The following is a 25,992-nucleotide window of genomic DNA, read 5'->3' as shown; positions in this document are numbered from 1 at the left end:
AGAAGAATTTCAGCGAATACCAAGTAGAGGCAAAGAAAAACGTACTATTTGTTGGTTTAAACAGTGATATAAGTAACAAAAGGAAGTTGATCGAGTGACATAGCATGTCAGAGAAACTCAAAAGCTCAAGTTCACAAAGTCGCACAGTGCCCGAAATAAAAAAGTTGTCACATATCAAAGTCGGCGTGAAAAGGTGACTCGTAGCCCACCGTCTGAGTGTCATATGAAAGCTTATTAGGGTACAGTGAAAAAAAAGGCACACAGTGTGAAAAATGCATGAAATGTCAACTTTAATCTCAAAATTTCCACTTTAATCACATAGTTTATTTTGTCATTAAAGTAGAACATCATAAACTTCATCTTAAACTCGTTTAATTTACTAGTTTCTCAAATCCCATCGTAACTAAAGTAGCACATTAAATGCTTTGTTGTGTATTTGATCTTATATGTGCTCTATGTGCCTGAATCACTACGTGCTCTTCCTCCGACAGGACACAGAATCCATTACGTTCGTAATATTACAGCTCTCTGAATTATTAAAATACTGAGAAGTATATGTGATATCATTTTCATGATGATATGAGTTAAAGCATGTTATTAAACATGGGAACATTGTGGCGCAGTGACTGTTTATGTCTTACAGCAAGATGCTTGCTGCGCCATGCGTGACCTTCAATGAAATGCTTTATTACAGAAGTACTGTCTTTTTCAAAGGTACTAACCCCCAATTCCTGTCCTTCCTTTTCTTTCTCCAAATACCCAATCGCCACACAATCAGCTCTGTAATAGACGTTAAGCCATCTGTAAGCTTAGAACGCCAACTCTTCAAAACTTTTAAGGAACATCAAAATATCTTTGTAATGTTTAATTATTCTATCCATCTATCCTTCTAGTGTCGCACCAGCCACAGCATGAATACAGCGCGAGGCAGGAACAAACCGTGAACGAAGCTCAAGCTCGCTAGTGCTGCGGCACCATGTAGTTAAAGTTAAAGTTTTATCTGTATAATATAATCAACATATTTTGCTGCAATTCATCTTAAAAATTATATCGTCATCATATGTAAATACACGCTTTATAAAGTGGCTCAGGTTGTGCAATATTATAACTGTATCATAAGTACAATTACCTCACGGTAACTTGCAAGTACAAACAGTTCTACAAGGAGCACTTGATGGACTGATTGAGTGCGTGTAGAGTTCTTGGGATGAAACTGTTTGTGAACCGCGAGGTCAGAACAGGAAAGGATGTGAAGCGTTGGTCGGATGAGAGCAGTTCAAATAGTGAATAGCTGAGGCAGCGAGTGCTTGATGCTGTATACCGATAATTCTCTTTCCAATCGCTGTACTGTAGATTTGTGATTCACACGCAGATACAGTGATATAAATACTCCGAGTGGTGCAGTGAGAGTAATATGGAAAAAGATGATCCGCTGTGGCAACCCCTAACGGGAGCAGCTGACAGAAGAAGAAGAAGGTGCAGTGAGAGTAACAACGCTAAAGCAGTTATGGTATTTAGAATAGTTTGACCATTCTGTGGACCATTATATTATTACAGGTTAATTACAATCAGATGCATTAAATTTATGAACGATATGCGGTTAATTTCAGTGTATTTGATAAAGTCGCCGTCGTGGATGTGGATCTAAGGAAGAGTAACCACACAGGAACAGTAGCACTGCTTTGACACTGGGTGCTGCCAGTCTGCAAAACCGAGCGGAGAACTTGCGTACGGCAGGGTATGAGGTACCGTGGAAAAGTGCGTGGCTTTAAGCCAAGTGTAGGTTTTATACATCGCGATTTGAATGTGGAAACGTTCTTACGCAACATTTCTGTGCGTACGCACCGTTTATACATGAGGCCCCATGTATTTGAAAGAAAAAGTTGAGACAATAAGAAAGTTGATAAATACCATAGTACTCAAATGTGCAAATGTGACCATAAGTCATAGCAACATATGACATGATGTGGACACCTTATGAAAGATCAAACCCCAAATGACAAATAATTGAGATGTTAAAGTAGGAATTTAATTGAAAATGGCAGGATGAGAAAGAGTAATTTAAACAGGCCAAGTCTACCCTAAAAAAGCCCAAAATGCCCCAAAAAAAGACAACACTTGAATGTCAGAAAAACATGCCTAAGAAGTCCTTACTGGCTTAATGCCATTTCCCTAAATAAACTGTCATGATGTTCAGATTCTTTGATTTTTTTATACAGGAACTTGGACACTTTTGCTGGTGTGACAACATCTTAAAATATTTTTTAAATTTAAAAGTCATTGTCAACAGTTCTGGCAATGAATAGTGTTGCTAACAATGAAAATTCCTGGAAGGAATGTAAATACACAATGGTACTGTGGTGACATCAATAGCAAGATAATGAAAAATAATAATAATAAAATTAAATGTTCCAAATCCAAAAAAGATCTACACAAAATGTTCTGTAAGGAATAAAACCAAGAATGATAATAAAGATTTACAACACAGAACAGCTAACATTTGAAATGATGGAGCTATGTCGTCATTGAAATGCAATACAAAAACAGAAGAAATTACAATGGCAGAAAGAAGAAAATAATAAAAATAAAACCCTAATATGTATCAGTAAATTGTGTCCGCTGACATATAGTATACCCACTGCAAAGTGTTTGATGCCTGTCTAGTCATCCTTTCATTAATTTTGCTTTATTCAGTTCAGGATTGCAGGAAGATGCTGTTTACCTTGGCAGTATTTAGTGCAAGACAGAAAGCAGCCTTGGATGGCGCACCATTCAGTCACAGGGCACACTCATGTGTACACCCACATTCGCTCAAGTAGGACCGTTTTTGTGTTGCCAGTCATACTAACATGCATATCTTTGCAATGTGAGAAGACAATTTCAGTACTTGGAAACATGTCTTAATAGAAGTTAAAGTTACATGCAAAGGCAAACCTTTGTAATGATGTACTAAGTGAGATTCCTTAACACTTGAATATTGCAGTTAAAAGAAATTTGTCATACTGGTATCAAGCCCTAAAGACAGTATTCCTGCAAATATCATGTATTGTGATGTTGTGGTTTTGGATCAGCATAATGTTTTGATAAACAGTGCACCAAATATGAAAGCAAGTACAGTACTTGAAACTTACACAGAGTACCCTAAAAGATTTTCTCAGAGAAGAGTTATGTGATTACAGTATAGTAGGCAAGCAGAGGGAAATGTGTTAAACCGGAGGGGAAAATTTCTAATGTTGTAATGCAACCTTTTTTTTCGAATATTTTATGGTAATATTGTAAAATTTGCTTCACATGTGACGTTTTGTGGTCATTACAGTTCAAAATGAAAATTTATTAGATCACATAATACTGGGCATATCATGAGATGTTCAACTTGAGAATTTAACAGTCAGTCATTGTCCAACCTGCTATATCCCAACACTGGGTCACGGGGGTCTGCTGGAGCCAATCCCAGCCAGCACAGGGCTCAAGGCAGGAACAAATCCCGGGCAGGGTGCCAGCCCACCGCAGGGCACACACACACACACACACACACTCACACACCAAGCACACACTAGGGACAATTTAGGATCACCAATGCATCTAACCTGCATGTCTTTGGACTGTGGGAGGAAACCGGAGCGCCCGGAGGAAACCCAGCAGACATGTGGAGAACATGCAAACTCCATGCAGGTAGGACCCGGGAAGCAAACCCAGAACTCCTTATTGTGAGGCAGCAGTGCTACCACTGCGCCACCATGAGAATTTATTTCTTTTAGAAATAATTCTCCTAAGCAAAAGTATACATGGGAGAGTAGCTTTCTTTATGTTGGATACATTTCTGTGCAGTTACCTTTGAAGTATAATGTTCCTGATCATAGTGATTATTTATTTCACAATGCTGCGACAATTTATGTATTTTTATTTTTTGCATATGGGTGCTACCATGTTATCATTCCCGTTACTGATACGTTGCTCCCGGTTGCCGTGTAACATGGTTTTGGATGATGCCACGTCTTACATCATTAGCATGACCTGTTAAATACTAATTCATTCATATCTGTGATTTGGACAAAACACTCAAACAAATGTTGTGTGAATCTCTCTTTTGAATTTCTGGTTTCTGAACTTTCAGTTATCCCTCTGACTTTGATTTCTGATCAGATAGATAGATAGATAGATAGATAGATAGATAGATAGATAGATAGATAGATAGATAGATAGATAGATAGATAGATAGATAGATAGATAGATGTACTGTATTTGTCCACAAGGAAATTAGAACTTTACAGAAAGTGGTCAGATATCAAAGTGTTGTAGCCCACTGTCTGAGTGTCATATGGAAGCTTATTAAGGTACAGAGAAAAGAAAATAACAGGGATACAGTGGGAAAAAAGCTCAAAATGTCAACTTAAATCTTGAAATTTCCACTTAATCATTTAGTTTATTTTGTCATTAAAGTAGAGTGTCATAAACTTAATCTTACAATATGACCACTTCTTTTTTTTTCGGGCACTGTGTGACTTTGTGAACTTGAACTTTCGAATTTCTCTGCCACTCTGTCACTCGAATCAATTTCCTTTTGTTGTTTATACCATTGTTTAAACCAACAAATAGTACGTTTTTCTTTGCCTCCACTTGGTATTCGCTGAAATTCTTCTATTTCCCCCCCGTGCTTTTGCCATTGTCTTTTTCACAGAACACTCAGCTTAAGGGCTATTTGTATTGATTTGCATATCCACAGAGGTGTACTTCTGGGAGGAGTTGGGGAGTGGCAGCAGGCGCGTGCACATGTGTTACTTTTCATGCTGATTGGGATTTATGGAGCGGAAGAACGTGGAAGTTGGCATACGCATAGATTCATGCATCTGAATTTTTTGTGTGTATGCACATTTCCACTTTAGTCTGTACGCCATGTTTTAGTGTGAATTCTACGCACGGCATTATGCATGATGCCCCTGGTCTTCTTCCAACCCTCAGACAGAATGTGGGATATTTTTTTTTGAAAAAGTTGTAATCACTTTGTTGGTTTTACCTCTAAGTTCCCTTTTCCATTTGTTCTGGAACTTTGTTGGATGTGGTATCTATTAAATAAAACTAGGAAACACTCGGACTTCCACTCCTCAAAGAAGGGTGGATCATGAGCCTCTTATGAAATAAATCACCCCACGCCATTCTGGTGAGTATGCTGCCCCCTCTTTCATTTCCTAACAGTGTGTATGATGTATTCTCCTATCATTCTTTTCCTATCAGCCACAACTTGCCATGATTAGAACAGAAAGCTCAATTACATGGCTGTGGCAGCCTGCACCTTAAATTTCTTCGGTTGTGTTACATATATTGCATCATAAACTCTTGATCAATGCGAGGATCAAAGTTCAAGGCCCAGTGGTTCACAAGGTTTTGCATGAGAGACAGACAACCCTTATCATTTTACGTATACTGTATAGATAAAGTTGTATCTTCAATGTGTGCTTGCTTATCATTGTGCTGGAAAGTGGAGACTTGTTGGATGTTGGTCAAATATGCAAGAAAAATTTCACTGTACTACTGTATGTACATGTGACAACACTACTGTACTAATAATACTACTTTAAATATAACTATATTCAGTAAACTTTGTTTGAAGAATTCATCTGTTTTAAATATAATACTAGCATATCCGATCATGTAATGCTTACTTTGAGTGTAGTGGATTTTGTGGTTAAAGATGAGCATCCACAAAATAAATAAATAAATACATACATACATACACAAATTAATTAATTAAAAGAATTAAATAAAAAAATAACACATTTGTTAACCATGATTCAATTAATAATTCCTGTGCAAAATGTAGATTGGTAACATGGTTAAAGATCCATGTAAAATATTCCTGTCCACTTTCATGTTATTGTTAATTTCATGTAATATGCTTTCAGACTGCTGAGCAGTATTGCTGCTCTTAGTCCCTCAAAGCATGCAAAAATTTAGTAAATGTATATGTTGCACTTAGGAACAGGAATGTTCCTTCTGTTACATTTTTAATAAAAATGACCTTAGACTGAAAAACAAAATTTGACAGACGTGCTGTGTTGCAACTTAACCCAGGAGTTATGTGTGGCTGTGTGTGAGAGAGTACCTTTGTGATGGACCAGTCCACCATTCAGGGTTTCCTTCTGCCTTTTTCCTGATGTTTCTGCAATAGACTTTGGTCCTCTGTGATCTCAGACTGGGCTATATGGGGTTGAAAATGAATTGGTGTTAGTTAGAAAAATAAAAAAATGAATCAAGGTTATAATGACATTCAAACTGCTGAATAAACTAATTTTATGCAGTGTTTTTAAAATTTTACTTTATAATTTACTACATAATAATTTAATGTAGTACTTTAAACTATCAATATGATCTTTCACAAATATCCTCACAAATGACACTGTCAGGGGTTACTCTGCCAGTGAATGGTCTTGATTTGAACATGTAGGTATTGCAACAACAATAAATAAGTTAAAGATGGAAAAAAAAAGAGACAAAGTAAAGGTAGCTAAAGTGTACATACAAATTGGAGATTACTTCATCAATGTAACAATACATTAATTATGCATACTTTTTGTATATTGCTTTTATAGTGGCCAGGGTGACAGTGCACACAGTAGCATGGCTGCTTTCATTGCTTGGGCCCTAGTCCAGTTCCAGCCTTGGAGGACCATCTGTGTGTTTTTGGTGTATTCTCATAAGTTTTCTGCCACAGGCCATAGATACTGTATGCTGATTAGGTGATTGGCAACTCTAAGTTGTCTCAGTGTAAGTGATTGTGAGTGAGTGAGCGAGACTAAAATGTGTCTTAACCAAGGCTGGTTTCCATTTTAGTTCCATTCTGACTGTCTGTGACATTCTATAGGGTAGCTAGAAAGCCAATTAATTGTGAACAAAATCATAAACTTTGTTTCAAATTGGCTAAAAAGTAACTAGAAGGTATACTGGGGAGATTTAACTATGAGTTCATGATAGTTAATCACAAACTGTATTCTCTGGTGTTCATATTGTTAGTACTGTTAATATTCTTCATACAAGTTTAATGTTTAGGAAGTCATCATTTATTTGAGAACATGAACCTTATTCAGCCAACCATATCTCATCAGCACCAGTTCACCTCATGCTTTAAGTCAAGGTATTAGGGTCTGCCAGATGCTTCACCATTTATGTATCTTTATTTAAGTATATTTAGTATCTCTCTTCATTTCTTTTACAGTTTTGTATGTGAAGAAATATTTCTACTATCTATATGAAACTTACTCTTAACTAGTTGTCATTTTTGTCCCATGTTGCACCTGTTGAACTTATTTAGAAGTAGCAGCTCGCATCATCCTCTATCCTTACTCATTTTGTAATTCAAAATAATTTTATCACCCATCCATTCTTCCATCTGTCCTTTTTCTAACGTGATTAACTAGTCCAGGATAGCAAGCAGCTGGTGCTTATGCCAGTAGCACTTGGTAGAAGGAGGCATCAACTTAGAACAGAGTGCCAGTCTATTGCACTCATTCATATCAGGCCAATGCCTCATATTAATGTCTGCTTTACTGAACTGCATGCAGTGAAGATCTGGTTGTGGACTAGTAGCCAATCTGTTATGTCTTTTTTGAAATATGAGAGGCAAAAACATTCTCCATGTTCCATGTGTGTGATGTTGAACTATTGCATAGTCTTATTTTCACTCACTCACTGCTCCCTTCCCACTGCATACTCACTAGACCCCCAGGTTTTCCCTGCAGTGTAGAAACACAACTCACTTAACCAGTCAAGCCAAAAGAGATCTTTGTCATTTCAAATATTTCAAAGAATTGGCAGATCTTGTCCATGTATCCATTAGGGAGGTTGTGTGCACCTACAAAGTGTCTCAAGAGGAGACAGATCAGAGAGGTAGAAACAGGTGGGTGGTGGTCAAATGTAAATGGGTGGAAGACAAGTGGTCCATACTATCTGGTACATCAATCTGAGTTGGAAGTTCCTAACCTTTGTCAGAGGCTTGTTGAGTTGGACAGTGGACAGTTCTGATGACTCTGAGGTGATCGGTAGGGATAGAGTGTCCCAATGGGTCACCTCAAAACCAGTACCCCCAGAAAGAGAGAAGTAGTCTTAGTGGGTGATTCAATCATCTAGGGAATTCAGATGTAGATTTTCTCCAGAGACAGAGAATCTTGTACTATGTGTTGCCTTCTAGGACACCTCCCTGGGAGGTTGGACAGGCTCTTGCCTGGAGCGAGTATGGATCCAACCGTCATTGTTCGTGTTGGAGCACATGACATATTGTACACAACGGGAGGCTGCCAGTTCTGCAATCCAAATTTAAAGAACTGACAAGGTGGTCTTCTTTGAAGTTATGACCATGCCACACTCCAGTGCAGGAAAGACTGAGGAGATTATAAGGCATAAGGCATGACTCGCATTTTAATGTAGAACAGTGGGGCAAAGGTTTGTGGAACATTGGGACTCCTTCTGATACAGATAGGGTCAGTTTCGTTGTGAAGGGTTAAGTTCAAACTGAAGAGGCACCAGGGTACTGGGGAGGTGTGTAAGTGGGTTGGTTGAAGATTGTTTAAATAGACAGTTGTGGATCAGAGTGTTTAGCGTGGGCAAAGTTTAGAACTTCACATAAAGGAACAGACAGTAATATAAAACACCTGTACAAGATAACATTGAAAATTCTGGTCCACTGTTAAAAAGTCAACTTAAAGTAAGTAGTACATTTAAATCTGCTTGCCTTAATGCTAAGAGTATTAAGAAGAAAATAAGTGGCTTGGATTTATATGTAGCTGCACATAATTGATATTTAATAGGAATAACAGGAACCTGAGATGAGCAGGAGTGTAACAGATAGGTACACATTACTTTGGAAAGACAGGCAAATCCAAAAACGAAGAGGAGTTGCTATTTATGTAAAGCAGGAGTTTGAATGTAGTATGGTAGCTTCTTCATTTAGATGGTGAACTATAGCTTAGTATTTAGGGATTGACACCTTATATTAGGAGTGTGTTATAGACCCCATAATACATGCACATTTTAATAATATTAAAATGATAAGTTTTGAGAGGGATATTATAATAATAAAAAAAAAATTATTTTCTAAATGCAACCAGCGCTTATTTCTCCTCCATAAACTCAAACTATTTAAAGTAGACAAGGACCTCATGTAGTCCTTCTATTGTAGTATGATCCAGTCCGTGATCACTTTCAGTTTCATTGCCTGGTTTAATAGTCTCACAAACCAAAACTCAAAAAATCTCCAGCAGATTACGAAGTATGCAGCTAAAGTTATTGGGGCTGATGTAGATGATTTGACTAGTGTGTGTCAGAGGGCAATGCTAAAGAAACTGGAAATCATCTCAACTGATGACAGACATCCATTACATGTAGAACTAAACTTCAGTAAATCAGGAAGGATAGTTGCTTTGAAAACCCACACAAATCGCTCCAGAAACTCCTTTCTTCCTAGTGCCATACGACTTTTCAATAAGAAATATCAGAGATAATGTTTAAGGTTTTGATATATATCCTGTTACCTTTTTTTTTTTTTTTTGTATAAATATGTTTTATCTAACTGCTTTACCTTAACCTTTCTTATTTCTATTTGTCTGTTTTATTTCATTCTGTCTGTTACCTGTTATTAGATGCAACTGAGAAGGCAAATTTCATGTTTTCCTGTGTAAACATGACTAAATAAAGAAACCTAAACCTAAACCTCAACCTAATCACTGAGAACTTTAATTACCCAAGTATGAAGTGAGCTAGCCTTACAAATAACAGAGCACAAGAACATAAGTCTTTAGACAAAATCAGTGACTGTTTTAACATGGTGAGTTAGACCACTGGGGGATGGGGGCATTGGCGTCTCTTCTGGACTTAGTTTTTTGTAATAATCAGGATAGAATTGAAGCATATATTGGACCATTAGGTCACAGGTACCATAGCATAATACATTTCAAAGAGTTTTTGCATAGTGCATGTTAAAAATTAAGACAGTGAAGTTTAATTCTAATAGGGCAAATTGTGAGCAGATGCAGAAAATCCTAAATAAGGAATTGGAATACGTTTTATGTGTGAAGGCATTGGAGGAGATGAGGATCAGGTTTAAAAGTGTTTAAAATACAATTCAGGACAAGTTTATCACAAAATTTAGAAGCAGTAGGAAATTGAAGAAAACTCTGTGTTTGATTAATAAAAAAGTTTTTTTTTACATTTACCGGTATATAGAACTTTTTCTCACTACTCAAAGTGCTTTTCATAGTGAGTGGGGAGCCATAGGAAGCTAAAAAAAGTAACAAAGGATAAAACAGTTGTATATGGCGAATAATATTAGTAACTCCAGTGCTAACTGTAGGGTGCATGAGAGCAACAGTTAAAAGAGATATTAGGAAGGCTAAAAACAGCTGGGACAAATATTGCAGAAAAGAGAGACCCAAAGGGATTCTTTCAACGTTTTAGTAGTAAAAGAATAGTCAAGGAAGAGGTGAAGGGTATTAGGAATAGTAAAGGCGAGCTAGAATATGCTCACTGTGAAACAGCCAATGCTTTGTATGAACATTTTTCTGAAATTGTATATGTGTGAAGAAGTCGATAATCTTCCAAAAGTAATTGGGACTACTAAAGAGATTTTTATTGATTTGGAAATTGTAAAGAGAGAAGTACGGCTTAGATTAAATAGGTTGAAATCTAATAACTTGCTAGGATCTTTATAATAGAGTGTTTAACCAAGTTAATAAGAACATATAAACACTTGTGTCACACACGTGCATTTAGGAGACAGCTAAAGGGCCTGGGAAACTGTAATACTACACCCAACCAGGGGGTGGGAGAGTGTGCTGACTGTCTCTCTCAGTTTCTTGCAGATCATTCCCGGGAAATCTCACCAGGTTCCGACGCCTCTGATGTCAGCACTTCCGGCACCGGCGCCTCTGATGACATCACTTCTGGCTCTGGCGCCTCTGATGACGTCACTTCCGGCCCCGGACTAGATGACATCATTTCCTTTCCCAGCCCTTAAAACCGCCATCTTACCTCCAAGTAATCAGTTCTGTTTTGGACTCTGTCTTGTGAACAAATAATACTAAACTTTTGCAGCTGGGAAATAATATACGGGTGGCTGCCCCAAACCTTTATGATGTCTGAAGTGTCATTACTATCACAATGGCGTAGTCGGCAGGATGGTGGTTCCCAAAAGAAAACGGGACAGGACCAAAGAAGTAATCAGGTGAGAAAATACTGGGGCCAAGTTTCCTGGTGGGGAGTTCATTCGGGGGTCAGGAGTAACTTGGTGTAGGCTCTGCTTCCTAAATACGAAACCGGGCTAGTATTTTCTCAAAGGAAGAATATGGATGAGATTTACAGACGTGCGCTGGTTCCTATGGAGGAAACGAAGGGGGCTCATTATGTTCTTTCGGAGGAGAGAGCTGAACCGCCCATTGGGTTAAGATCCCAGATAAAAATGGGCTTTCCCCAGGCCAGCAGGCAACAATATTAAAAAACTGGGAGTTAGATCCAGAGCGATCTACCCAGGAGCAGGCAGAAGCTCTCTGGGAGCAAACATCCCATTGGCTAAAGCCATTTGAATTAACACCTTTTCAAATAGTGCAGCAGGTGACCTGTTTTTTGTTATTAAAAGGACTCCCCAAAAATGTTGCCCAGCCGGCCTGGGGAGAATTTCACAACATGATGGAGCTTATAAAGCTCCTGGAAAAATCTAAATCGGCCTCACAATCTGAGGGAGCAGAACAGTCCTGTAGTGGATTCCGTGGGGATTACATCACACAAACTAGGTCTTTTTCATATAAACCGGAGCCTGTACCAAAGTTCCCGGACTCCAGGGCGGATAAACTGCTGGGGAACGAGGAGGGATACAGGTGGACGGGAAGAGGCTGTTTATGTGCACTTGTCAACCCCCTAATGCTAACACATACGGGAGTAGTAATAGTTAATGGATATAAAGTAGAAGCACTCCTTGATACCGGTAGTAACATTTCCATTGTTGCTCGCCGATATGTAATACCGCCACAGTGGATAAAAACAACGACCAGTATACATGTGTACATGGGAAAACCCGTAAATATAAAACCGCCCGATGTTTCATTAGCTATGGAGGATTGCTGAAAAAAATTACCTTGGCGGTCCTCCAGCATCCACCTTTCGCTGTGATTCTCGGGTGGGACTGGTCGGATAATAAAAGCAGTGTATCAATTGCTACTCCTGAAAAAACCTTGGGCCTAGCTATAGATGGGGATGACTCGTCTCCGGCTGTCTCCATACCGTGTAAACAGGCGGCGGAGAGAGATACAGAAGGCCAAGAGGTAGACACGTCATCAACCCGTGCCTCGACGAGCCGGAAGGAATCCCCGCACCTTGAGGTCAGACCGGACCCTCACTCTGAAATACACTTTCAGTTCAGAGAAACGCCGGCTTCTTTCATAAGGAAGCAGTGGAATGATGACTCCTTGAAACATGCTAAAAATGCAGCAGTACTTGTCAATGGCCAATGCACTCATCAGCCCATGCCACAGGGTCCTCACTTTGTGATAGAAAACGACCTATTATATCGAATAGCTGAGCATGAGGGGGAGGTGAGAAAGCTGTTGTGAACACCATGAACTTACCAGCGGCAAGTCTGTGAATTAGCACACGCCCACCTCCTAGGAGGCCATTTGGGCACCGAAAAAACAGAGCGGATTAAGCTCCGATTTATTTGGCTGGGAATTAATGAGGAGGTTTGCCATTTTTGCTTCTCTTGTCCAGATTGTCAATTACAGCAAATTCCTAGGAGGGACCGTGCTCCTCTCGTTTCCCTTCCCTTAATTGATGTTCCCTTTGAGAGAATTGGGGTTGACATTGTAGGACCTTTAGAGCCCTCAGCCTGAAGACATAAATATATATTATTCCTCATTTATTATGCTACTCGTTATCCTGAGGCTGTTCCCCTGCACTCAGCCACGTCGAAAATAATCGCATGGGAACTTTGCGCGTGTCGGCATACCTAAAGAGGACCTTACAAATCAAAGGACGCCGTTCACCTTGGAGATGTTCAAGGAAGTTGCCAAGTTACTTAAAATAAACCACTTAAAGACCGCGGTGTATCATGCTCAAACCGACGGTCTGGTGGAGAGATTTAATCATACTCTCAAGCAAATGCTTCGCAAGGTGGTCAGCGAGGACGGGAGGAACTGGGATCAGCTCCTCCCCCTCGTACTCTTTGCCTATCGGGAAGTTCCACAAGCGTCTACGGGGTTTTCGCCTTTTGAATTATTATATGGACGACAACCTCGGGGATTATTGGATATTTTGAAAGAAGGATGGGAAGGAGAGGCCCTTCCCTGTACCAATATATTGGAGTATATCGCGCAGTTACGCGATCGATTTGGGAAAATTAGACCTGTTCTAAAAAGTCACTTAGAAAAAGCGCAAGCAGCACAGGCCCGTTATTATGACCATGGTACGACCCTCTGAGAGTTCCACCCGGGAGATCGTGTCATGGTCTTAGTTCCCACCTCCCACTCAAAATTACTTGCCCACTGGCAAGGGCCTTATGAAATTAAGGAGAGGAAAGGACTCGTCAATTATCGTGTCATGGTCTTAGTTCCCACCTCCCACTCAAAATTACTTGCCCACTGGCAAGGGCCTTATGAAATTAAGGAGAGGAAAGGACTTGTCAATTATTTGGTGAAACAGCCCAATCGTCGACCGAGCGAGCAGGTCTATGATGTGAACTTGCTGAAGCCCTGGAAGGAAAGGGATTCTGATCCCACCTCTGCTCAGTCCAGCTCATTCGTTGCTCACACCATCAACCTTAATTTTGGTACAGAGTTAAACTCTAACCAGAGACGGGAGCTGGAAGCAGCTATCCTGTCCATACCGGAGGTGGCGAGTGAAAAACTCGGAAAGACCTCTCTGATTGCGCATGACATAGTGACAGCGCCTGGGGTTATTGTTAGAGAGAGCCCCTTTCGACTTCCCGAGGCAAAGAAGATAGAGGTGGAACTTGAAATCAAGCGAATGCTGGAACTAGGAGTAATAGAGGAAAGTTATAGTCCTTGGTCCAGACCAATTGTATTGGTTAATAAGCCTGATGGGAGTTGGAGGTTTTGCAATGACTTCCGTCGGCTTAATCAAGTATCCCAATTTGATGCTTATCCAATGAACCGAGTGGACGACCTCCTCAGAGGCTTGGCCAAGCTAAGTTTTTGACCACACTTGACATGACTAAAGGGTACTGGCAAATTCCTTTAATGGACTCCGCGAAGGTTAAGACCATGTTTAGTACTCCTAGCGGACACTGGCAGTATCGTGTCCTTCCATTTGGGTTACATGGGGGACCTGCAACTTTTCAGCGTCTGGTGGATAGAGTGCTGCACCCCTATAATGCATATAGTGCTGCCTATCTGGATGACATCGTCATCTATTCCAGAACATGGAAGAACCACATACAGCAGGTTACTGCAGTGTTACGGATGCTAGGAAATTAAAATTAATCCAAAGAAATGTTTCTTCGGATTGAAGGAAGCTAAATATTTGGGCTACCTGGGATATCTGGGTACCGTCAAACCACAGTGTTCAAAGATAGAAGCCATAATACAATGGCCCTGTCCACAGACCAAGCAGCAGGCCCAAGCCTTTCTCGGACTAGCCGGGTACTACTGCCGGTTTGTTCCCCGGTTATCAGAAAGAGCGGCGCCCTTGACTGACTTAACAAAGAAGAGGGCTCCTAACAATGTGATTTGGGATGATACGACGGAGGCTGCATTTAGTGACTTAAAACAGGCTCTTACGTCTACACCAATTTTGAAAGCTCCTGATTTCTCTCTTCCTTTCATTCTTCATACCGACACTTCGGACACAGGTCTTGGTGCCGTGTTGAGCCAAAACATTGATGGTGTAGAACACCTCGTTATGTACCTCAGCCGGAAACTGTTGGATCGAGAGACCAAATATGCGGCAGTGGAGCGGGAAGCGTTTGCGATTAAATGGGCAATTACACAGTTGTGGTACTAACTCTTCGGTCGGGAATTTACTATTGTGACGGAATATGCACCCTTACAGTGGATGGCCCTACACAAAGAGTCGAATCCTCGGGTCACCAGGTGGTTTCTTGAACTTCAACCATTTAAGTATTCGCTTATTCATCGTAAGGGCTCTCTTCACTCCAACGCTGATACCCTTTCTCGTTCTCACGACCTCTCAGTGCAGGTCGCCCAACCCGGTGGGTCTGGGCTAAGGGGGGGGGCCTTGTCACACACGTGCGTTTAGGAGACAGCTAAAGGGCCTGGGGAACTGTAATACTACACCCAACCAGGGGGTGGCAGGGTGTGCTGACTGTCTCTCTCAGTCTCTTGCAGACCATTCCCAGGAAAGCTCACCAGGTTCCGGCGCCTCTGATGATGTCACTTCCGGCTCTGGACTAGATGACATCATTTCCTTTCCCTGCCCTTAAAACCTACATCTTACCTCCAAATAATCAGTTCTCTTTTGGATTCTGTCTTGTGAACAAATAATACTAAACTTTTGCAGCTGGGAAATAATATACGGGTGGCTGCCCCAAACCTTTATGATGTCTGAAGTGTCATTACTATCACTCCTTGACACACATTTTACTGTGGACAACAAATAGTGATTTCTTCAAAAGGTTTGCAAAGACTTTCTTCTCCTGAACTGTCTCCCAATTTTTACTGTAAATAAGAAAAATGTACTTATGCTCCAATGGAAATCTCAAAATTATTTAGTATTTCTAGAAATCAAGTAAAAAGTACTTTTCTTCTTCACAGTAAAAGTCCAAAATCCATCCTTCCTCATGAACCTGTTTGTTTGTTCTAATGCAGTGTCATGAAGACCCCAATTTCAAAATCCTTGATTTAGTTGGCTATTCAGGATCACCTTTACCAACTGCTTTTTCTTCTAAATTTTGCACTCTAATAGGCACTTTACACTTAATTAAATCAATTTTGGAATTCTCAGCCAAAGAAAAATCAATATGTTTTCCACCGCTCCTTAGTCAATAAAAGCAGTTAGATTAACTTTATTTTTTGCTCTCCATTACAAGGTAACAGGCATTCATAACTGATTTTTTTTCTATTTAGAAGGAAACATATTTTCTCTGCTTATTTACTTGCCTCTTAAGTCATTTAAAATACACCGCCTTTGCTGTCCCATAAATGGGTGTGCCCACTCTGCATTGACTCAGCTGTGTAGCATTAACTGATGCATTAAATTGTAAACAAAAGCACACACAACAGCCTTTTCATTTGGCATTTCATGTGCCTTTCCTTATACTGATGTTTCTTATACTGATTGCCCAATTTCATTGCTATTTCAGAAAGTGCTCTAGGACCAACATGAATATGAATTTTAAATGCCATTTATTTGTTAAAAAGGAAATGGTTCAGTCTGAAAAGTATATACAAATACATTATTCTGGTATCTACTGAAATGGTCAGAATTTATAATTATGTCATTATAATGATTTTCTTCCATACCACCTACTGTACTCTTAGTTGTATACATAGCTAAACCTGTGCTCACTGGCTACTAACTAGTGTTAACTCCACCCCATACTGTATATGTTTGAAAGTTTTGGTGATGGTTGAATAGCAGATGAGACAATTTGGGAATTTTGACCACATTAATAAATGAAAAAAAATCAACTATTATGTTGTCATGTGTACCACCTTACAATAACTCTCTGCACTAAAACTTTCAACTTTTCCCCGCACCCACTGTAATTGCTGCCTAATAAATCATTTAAAACTTCTGTTGTTTTGATTATTTTGATAAATCTTGGTTTGCATCTACTCCTAAGACTGCCATGCTGACTACTTCGCTACTATGTCCTTCCTGTAGTACCTTGCTCATAAATTGCTAATTTCATACACATTGCCCCCTCTCCACCAGTTGGAGTTTTTAAAATTATTCTTTTTCATTTTTCCCATTTATGTTTCATGCTTCACAATTTTTCGCTTTGTTTAGATTGTGGAGGCATAGGGCAGCCAGGAAGTTAATAAGATCGTGTGAGTGGACAGGTGCATTGAGGGTGCAGTGTGGCCCAGTAACGTCAAAGCTCTCTCTCTTTCACTCTCTTTCTCTCTCATTCCCTCACTCGCTTGATCAGTCTCAATGTTTCTGGCCTAAAAGCATGGCGCACTGATATAATGCTCCCGGGGAATTGTCCTTTTTAGCCCCAAAGGCCAGTCTTTGAATGTACATTTTTGTTGTACCACCAAAATAAATTCGGCATTCTGAATCCCACAAAACCCATGGATATGTGTATTCACTTGTGGATGTGGTGTTCAACTTCACACAGAGATGCCTAAGTTTCCCTTCACGTGATGCATGTTCTAGACTTTACATTAGACATATCTTTTAAAAAGAAAGTGCAAAATCCTCTGATTTCTAATGTTTTAAGCTACTGTCAGTCGATACTAATTATAAGACCAATTTATTGCCCATCTCATCTGTGTTCTTCAGTGAGTAATACCACAAAATACATTTGATATAATCATGAATTGCAGACATTTTGTACATGTTTACAGGAAGAAACTCACAGCCCATTAAGAAACAAGTCAAACAATATTTTAGGAGCAAACTTTAAAGAAATAAAAAGATTCATAGAGGTAAATAACAATAACCCCAAACAAACGGAAATGCTAAGCATTGTAGCAAAGTCATTTCATGCATTATCTGTGCTCTTTGGATCATCCTATTAATTAGGCATAGGAATACATTGGAACAGCATCAGTAACTTTTGGAATATTAATGAAGTACTATTAAGACTTCATACTAATATTACTAAAATGTTAAAATGGAAGTGGGAGTCGTGCCTGAGCCCTCCAATACAGCCCAGGGTAACTATGCAGAAGAGGGCAGAAATACATGAATTAGTCAAAATCTTTTCAAACAAAAGAGAATTTAATCTTTTAAAGCATTTCTTATAAAATGTTCCCATGTCTCATCAGAAAACTGGTTACTCTGAAACTCTTACAGAAGAGGTGCCCGAGTTGCCTCAGATGTCCCTGGGATTGTCTTGCCTTTGGGTATGAAAACAATCTACTCAAAGGTTGTCAAACAAACAATCAGTAAAACCTTGCCTTTCTCTCTAATAATTAACTAATTGGTTGTGTGAATGACTGTGCATAATATTTATACTGTGATTGAAGAGTAAAGCCATCCCCCCAATTAGCTCTGTGCAGGAGATGTTGAAAGGCATTATTACTTCTATTAAAGTCTTGAGCACTAGGACTGTAGCGCCGAAACATTTAATGATTTATCCTATTCCTTGTTTCATTAAATAGAACCCTTCTAAGAATTTAGGGATAACTGTGATTTCATTATAAATTGCCAATATTGTAATTTTACAATTGTATGCATCCAGGTTGTAAAAGATCTATTAGGCTCCTGCTATGATACTACTTATACTGTAGTTTTTGTTATTTCCATTTATTCAAAATGCTATAATTGTTGTACCCAAACTGAAAAACTTTTTTTCATTTTGCAATTCTCAGGACTGCCCCACATGATTCTGAAGCTTCAACATGGGATCTGCCATGATGCCTTACGCTTTGTTGCCTGTTGAGTGAATGACGTTTGAATCCTGGTCATGCAGTACTGTGGACAGGATCACTGCTCATGGTCATGGTGGGTCACTGATCTATTCGTTCATAACCACTATGCTTACAGTTGCTTCCTCAGAGTTAGATTCCCAGATTATATTAGATTTTGTTGCCATTCCTACAAAAAAATTGTTATTTCAATGATTATTGGTATAATCAGTGGTTATGTACAGTAATCAGGATATGCACAGTAGTATTTGGATAATTGGAATGTCAGCGAAATAGGAATTTATAGGATTTCATTTTTAGTTCTATTCATAATTCTTCAAACAACATTTTTAATTAAATGTAGTCTTTATATCAAGTAATTTGAGTAAAATGCAAGGAAGACATGACATTGCTACATTCCGTCTAAAACAAACAGGTGAGCTTACTTTTTAGTATCCAACATAGTGTGAAACCAGCTCATTTTCACTCTGTGTTACAGATGGCAAAAGTTGATCATAGTTGTTGGAAATGCAACAGCACCTAACCCTGTTTACATTTTTCTTATATTTTTCGTATGCCCTTGCTTCCCTACAATTGTCCTCTGTTTTGATTCATTTTTAGCTCATTCTGTTTCCCTGAGTTGTGTCAGTTGTCTTCAGATTGATGACTTATTGGTAATTGAGATTCTGAGCTACTGTGGTTAGTTGGGTTGTAGTTACCTGAGAGTTCTATAAAACACTTGCATGTCACCTCTGGTACTTTAGTAAGTTTAACTTCTATATTCGTTGACCCCTCTTTTGTGCCCACTACTTTATACTAAAATTAGCTGTCTTTTGTGGTTCTCTGTTGTGGATTTTTCAGTTTTTGGTATTTTAGCTTCATCTTTGACGATGAGGAAAATTTAATTTTGTATTGTATGAGTACTTTGGTTGATTATCTTTCTTTATTTTTATTTCAGCTCTTTTGTTAATTGCTTCATTTCTTATTTTGAGTATCCTTTTGTCTTATTTATTCTTCAAATATTTAATTTCTTTATTTTCACATTTCTTTATTATTACTATTATTATTTTATTTTGTATTTTTGAACTTTCAATTTTATATTTAGCTAGTTAATTCAGTTAATTGACTAAATAGGATACCTATCTTTAGGTTTGATTTGTTGATACAGTGAAGTACCATCACATTTAAATAAATTCAATTTTGAGTGACCTTCCCAAACAGTAATGATATATAGAGAAAATAGTATTGCTTCTAGCATAGAACTACTGTATGTAGGACACTATACTGTATGTAATTTCCAGGAAAATGAGTAAGTTTTGGCATCAAGCATTTTCACACATTAAAACAAATTATTGAGCACAGTAAGAAGTATACAATATGTTATGATTCACTTAAGAGATAATAATTATCATTGCTAAGTTTACATTTTGAAAATTTTGCTACATTTTTTATAATTGTCACTGGCATCACACATACAGTGCATCCGGAAAGCATTCACAGCCCATCAATTTTTACCACTTTTTGTTATGTTACAGCCTTATTCCAAAATGGATTAAATTCATTTTTTTCCTCAGAATTCTACACACAACACCCCATAATGACAACGTGAAAAAAGTTTACTTGAGATTTTTGCAAATTTATTAAAATAAAAAAATTGAGAAAGCACATGTACATAAGTATTCACAGCCTTTGACATGAAGCTCAAAATTGAGTTCAGGTGCATCCTGTTTCCCCTGATCATCCTTGAGATGTTTCTGCAGCTTAATTGGAGTCCACCTGTGGTAAATTCAGTTGATTGGACATGATTTGGAAAGGCACACACCTGTCTATATAAGGTCCCACAATTGACAGTTCATGTCAGAGCACAAACCAAGCATGAAGTCAAAGGAATTGTCTGTAGACCTCTGAGACAGGATTGTCTTGAGGCAGAAATCTGGGGAAGGTTACAGAAAAATTTCTGCTGCTTTGAAGGTCCCAATGAGCACAATGGCCTCCATCATCCGTAAGTGGAAGAAGTTCGAAACCACCAGGACTCTTCCTAGAGCTGGCCGGCCATCTAAACTGAACGATCGGGGGAGAAGGGCCTTAGTCAGGGAGGTGACCAAGAACCCGATGATCACTCTGTCAGAGCTCTAGAGGTCCTCTGTGGAGAGAGGAGAACCTTCCAGAAGGACAACCATCTCTGCAGCAATCCACCAATCAGGCCTGTATGGTAGAGTGGCCAGACGGAAGCCACTCCTTAGTAAAAGGCACATGGCAGCCCGCCTGGAGTTTGCCAAAAGGCACCTGAAGGACTCTCAGACCATGAGAAAGAAAATTCTCTGGTCTGATGAGACAAAGATTGAACTCTTTGGTGTGAATGCCAGGCGTCACGTTTGGAGGAAACCAGGCACCGCTCATCTCCAGGCCAATACCATCCCTACAGCATGGTGGTGGCAGCATCATGCTGTGGGGATGTTTTTCAGTGGCAGGGACTGGGAGACTTGTCAGGATAAAGGGAAAGATGACTGCAGCAATGTACAGAGACATCCTGGATGAAAACCTGCTCCAGAGTGCTCTTGACCTCAGACTGGGGTGACAGTTCATCTTTCAGCAGGACAACGACCCTAAGCACACAGCCAAGATATCAAAGGAGGGGCTTTAGGACAACTCAGCCAGAGCCCAGACTTGAATCCGATTGAGATCTCTGGAGAGATCTTAAAATGGCTGTGCACCAACGCTTCCCATCCAACCTGATGGAGCTTGAGAAGTGCTGCAAAGAGGATTGGGCGAAACTGGCCAAGGATAGGTGTGCCAAGCTTGTGGCATCATATTCAAAAAGACTTGAGGCTGTAATTGCTGCCAAAGGTGCATCGACAAAGTATTGAGCAAAGGCTGTGAATACTTATGTACATGTGATTTCTCCATTTTTTTATTTTTAATAAATTTGCAAAAACCTCAAGTAAACTTTTTTCACATTGTCATTATGGGGTGTTGTGTGTAGAATTCTGAGGAAAAAAATGAATTTAATCCATTTTGGAATAAGGCTGTAACATAACAAAATGTGGAAAAAGTGATGCGCTGTGAATACTTTCTGGATGCACTGTATCACAGCATCCAAATTCACAGCACCACTCACATACTGACATGGCCTGTTGCAAATGTCAGTGTTTAGATTCTTCACAATCTAAAACAAATAATACCTCCCATTTCTTTTGTGGTTAGAGTTCCTTCTGAAAAGTAATGGATTTGACTTTTGTTTCTGGCACTTTTGATGTTCTGATGTTTGTGCCGATCCTAATGTGATTTGGGAGACCTTCCATGACAAGACCCTGAAGATTGCTGAGGGTTGTGTTGGTGTTCCCAGAAGGCGGTGTTTCATCTCGCAGGGCATTCTGGATATCATCGAGAGGAGTCATAGCACATGGCTTGATGGCAACTATGGTCTGTACCAGGAACTGAAAAGGATGGCTGCGAGGGCTGTGAGGGCAGATACGGAGGCGTTTGTTAGAGGAATCTGTGAGCAAGTGACATACCATCTGTGGTCTAGTGACCCACGTCCTGCTTACAGAAGAATTGGAGCATTACGCCTGGGTTGCGGCAACTACAGGGGGATAACAATGCTCTCGATGCTGGGTAAGGTTCTTGCTAGGGTCGTCCTCAGTAGGATCCGTGAGCACTTGCTCACCTACCAGCGACCGGAACAGTCTGGTTTTACACCTAAGAAGTCTACCATTGACCGCATCCTGGCACTGAGGATTCTCATGGAGCGCAAACACGAATATCGGCAGAGTTTCTTTGCAGCGTTTGTCAGTTTTTGTAAAGTGTTTGAGTTGATTGAGCTTCCCTGTGGAACATCCTGAGGGTTCGCGGGATCCCCTTGAGGTTGCTGGATATCATGGCCGGCCTGTACATTGGTACTGTGAGTGCTGTGCAGAGTGGAGACAAAACCGCTGTGTTTTTCCCAGTTGATTCTGGGTTTCGTCAGGGGTGAATTCTTGCTCCTAGTCTGTTCAGTGCTTTCCTGGACTGGGTGTTGGGCAAGGTTTTAGGGTCCAACAGCTGTGGGGCATCTGTTGGTGAAGAAAGATTCACTGATCTTGACTTTACTGACGATGCTGTGATCTTCGTGGAGTCAATGGAGGCACTGATCAGGGCTCTTGAGAGACTGAGCGAGGAGTCTGAGTGTCTGAGATTGCGAGTGTCCTGGATAGAAACCAAGATCCAGGCCTTTAATGACCTCTTGGTCGCAGCATCAGCAGTGTGTCTGTCTGCAGAGAGAGTGTCGACTTTGTCGAGAGGTTTACTTACCTCGACAGTGACATCCATGTCTCTGGTGACTCTTCCTATAAAGTCAGTAGACGGATTGGGAGAACATTGGGGGTCATGAGGTCACTGCAAAAGGATGTGTGGTGCTCCTGATATCAATGCAAAGGGACGAAGGTCCAAGTCTTTAGAGTCCTGGTGCTTTCTGTCTTGCTATATGGTTGTGAGACATGGATGCTATCCAGTGACCTGAGAGGAAGACTGGACTCCTTTGGCACTGTGTCTCTTCGGAGAGTCCTTGGGTACCGTTAGTTTGACTTTGTGTTGAATGATCAGTTGCTCATGGAGACCCGAATGACACACATTACCTGCATTGTGAGGGAGTGTCAGTTACAGCACTATGGCCTTGTGGCACGATTCCCTGAGGGTGATTCAGCTTGCAGAATCCTTATTGTTGAGGACCCAAGTGGCTGGGCCAGGCCAAGGTGATGCCCACATAACACCTGGCTGCGGCAGATAGAGGGTTATTTCCGGAGCGTTACACTGAACCGCGTGTCCCAGAATCCTGAGCTGACCTGTCCTGATGTTTGTCTTGCACACTGGTTTTGTTCAGTTTATTATTTTCACCTTTAGTAATGAAGCCCTGCCTGCTCATACTCGTCTCTTCTTGTTCCTGGTTCTTTTTTCAACTGATCTTTTTAGAAACATCCTTAGTTCCATCTTAGACCACAATATCACCTAAGAACAATGTCTTTCAGTCCATAATACTTTGTAGAATAAAAAGCTGTGATAATTGGTGTTTAAAACAAAAGAAAAATCTAAACACATAATGGCTGTTGATGTTATTTTCCTTGATTTCTCTTGGAATCTTGGTTAATATATTTTTTTCCTAATAATTTTATGGTATTTTATTATTCTTTATTAATTTTTTTTTATTTTTTGTTATTTTCTTTATATTATGTCAGAATCCTTTATTGTGTTTCTTGTTGTTTGCATGTGGAACCTAAGGGGATCGGGCCTTTTTACACTGCAGCCATGGAGATATTCCTCAGCCTTTATAAGACCTGCAATGACTTTGTCTCCCCAGCCACTTGAGACATCAAATGCTCTGTCCAGCTGCCATTTTCCAGTTTACATTTCTCATAGTGGACTGAGTGATAGACTGTAAAATGAAGATGAAAAGTGGAGTTTCCAATGATCAGAAGTGTTGTACAGCACTTAATATAGGTGACAGCTGCACATGCCTGAACTCTGTAAAAAGCACCTGACAAGTGAATGAGCAATCTTCATGCTTCCCTGCGTTAATTTTAAACAAGTGTATGAATACAAGGGAGGGACCCAAAAATTCCCAGAATCAGTCAGTAGCATAGGAGTAGTAGGGTGTAGTTTTCAACTGTGCCACTACATATTGTATGCCTACTGTCTTATTAATCAGTCTGCCAAGTGGCAATGAGCTAAGTTGATTGAGATGCATATTTCTTACTCTACACTCAAGCAGATGGCTTTGGCGATTTTAATTTTGTACAAGTTGAAAAAAGCATGTCAGGGCATTGAACATTAAAACCATATCCACGCAGGTGGTACAGTGGTAGTGTTGCTGCCTCGCAGTAAGTAGATCATGGGTTCAAGTCCCGGGTCCTCCCTGCGTGGAGAGCACTTTGAGTACTGAGAAAACTGCTATATAAATGTAAAAAAAAATTATTTTTGTGTTTTCAGTATAAACAGATTTGTTAATAAAGTTTTTAACTTATGAACAGCTTGTTAATCAGCAATATTACACTAAACTGCTGAGGCCTCTGCCAGTCAGGAAAAAAACGTCCAGAACAAAGCTACATTTTGCACCATGACAACACACCTGCACACACCACTGCACCATGACACCTTGTTGTTGAAAGAGTTTTCGACCAGAAACAATGTGGTTATTGCTTCATAACTAGTGTGTTGGACACTTTTTTTGTTCTTTGTTCCTGAAATTAAAATTGAAACTGAAGAGAAGATGATTTGCTACCATATAAGAAATCCATGAAAAAGTCACAAGGGTTTCTAGACACAGTAACAAAAGAGGAGTATAGGAAATGTTTCCAAGAATGGAAGAAGTGCTGGGATAAGTGTATTGGATCTCATTCGAACTATTTTCACAATGACTAAAAAGGAATTGCCATAACATGTATAATTAAGTTTTTTTTTTTTTAACAATTCTTTGAATTTGTAGGTCCCCACCTTGTACATATTGCTGGAGTGTCATATTTAGCCACAACTTAACACAGACATGTGTTTCTTTTGTTACTTTATTGTACTTCTGTTACTCTGTAACAATAGACCAGCTGCCATCACCGACTCAAACAACAAGTGAAAGTTAACTTGTATCTTACTTGAAGCACTACAATAGATATTCCTGTGTGGTAAGGGAACTGGAGGTGGTGAGAACTCCTAGTTGAGTTCAATTACCATTTAAGTATGACCATATCTTTATAATTTGACACAGTCTTTGGATGAGCAAAATTAGTATTTGTAATAAACAAAGAATCTTAATGGAAGTCAGTGGTGGTTGTCTATGATAGTCTTACTAATTGGTAACTATGTCTGAAGAAGGCTGATAATTACAATCTCCTATGGTGAATCACATTAATCTACTATTTATTTCGGTATACAAATATAGCAACACATATTCAGCAGTATTATTTATGGCATGAAAAAGAAGCACTTAATATTTTGCTTGAGGCAAGTCTTGTTACCTAAACAGTAGTTTCATACCCTTTATATAGGTGGATCTGTGATTCATTAAACCTGAATTGTTCCTGATTTATTCCACAGAAACCAGAAGAAGACACACAAAGTGGTTAGTAGTGGTAAGTGAAACAGGCGGATGCTAAAATTAGTTTTGAAATTGATTTAGCAATTGCAAAAAGCAAAAATCAGTAAAGAGCTTTTGGGGGTTTTAAAGGTCGTTCTGGGTGGAAAACAAGGAATAATGCTTCTTTAAGCCACATTCACATTCATGTGCATCATCACCGAGAAGGTGCAGTTTGTTTTTCAAAAAATGAGACAATGCTGCACATTTTCTGTACAATGATACCACCACAGAACACCATCAAGCACTTTACTGTGTTGTCTTCTCAATAAAACTGAGTACTGTACATAGAAAGTCACCACCACTACCAAACCCTTACCATTACCTAGCAGTAATATTATCCTGGATGAGGATATGTGCTTAATG

At 39.6% G+C, this 25,992-nt stretch overlaps 1 protein-coding gene across 1 annotated transcript in view; it reads left to right on the top strand.

The window, feature by feature from the left end:
• Positions 1–25,992, top strand: part of LOC114654253 (leucine zipper putative tumor suppressor 3) — a 115,590-nt gene that overhangs the window by 10,144 nt on the left and 79,454 nt on the right. Inside the window, exon 2 of the mRNA XM_028804678.2 lies at positions 18,495–18,627. The gene's annotated coding sequence lies outside the window, so the exon portion shown is untranslated. The remainder of the gene's footprint in view (positions 1–18,494; positions 18,628–25,992) is intronic.

This window comes from Erpetoichthys calabaricus, chromosome 7, assembly GCF_900747795.2.
Source record: "Erpetoichthys calabaricus chromosome 7, fErpCal1.3, whole genome shotgun sequence".
NCBI classification, from domain to species: Eukaryota; Metazoa; Chordata; class Cladistia; order Polypteriformes; family Polypteridae; genus Erpetoichthys; species Erpetoichthys calabaricus.
The sequence above is the reverse complement of the archived record's forward strand: the minus strand, read 5'-3'. Positions and strand labels throughout refer to the sequence as shown.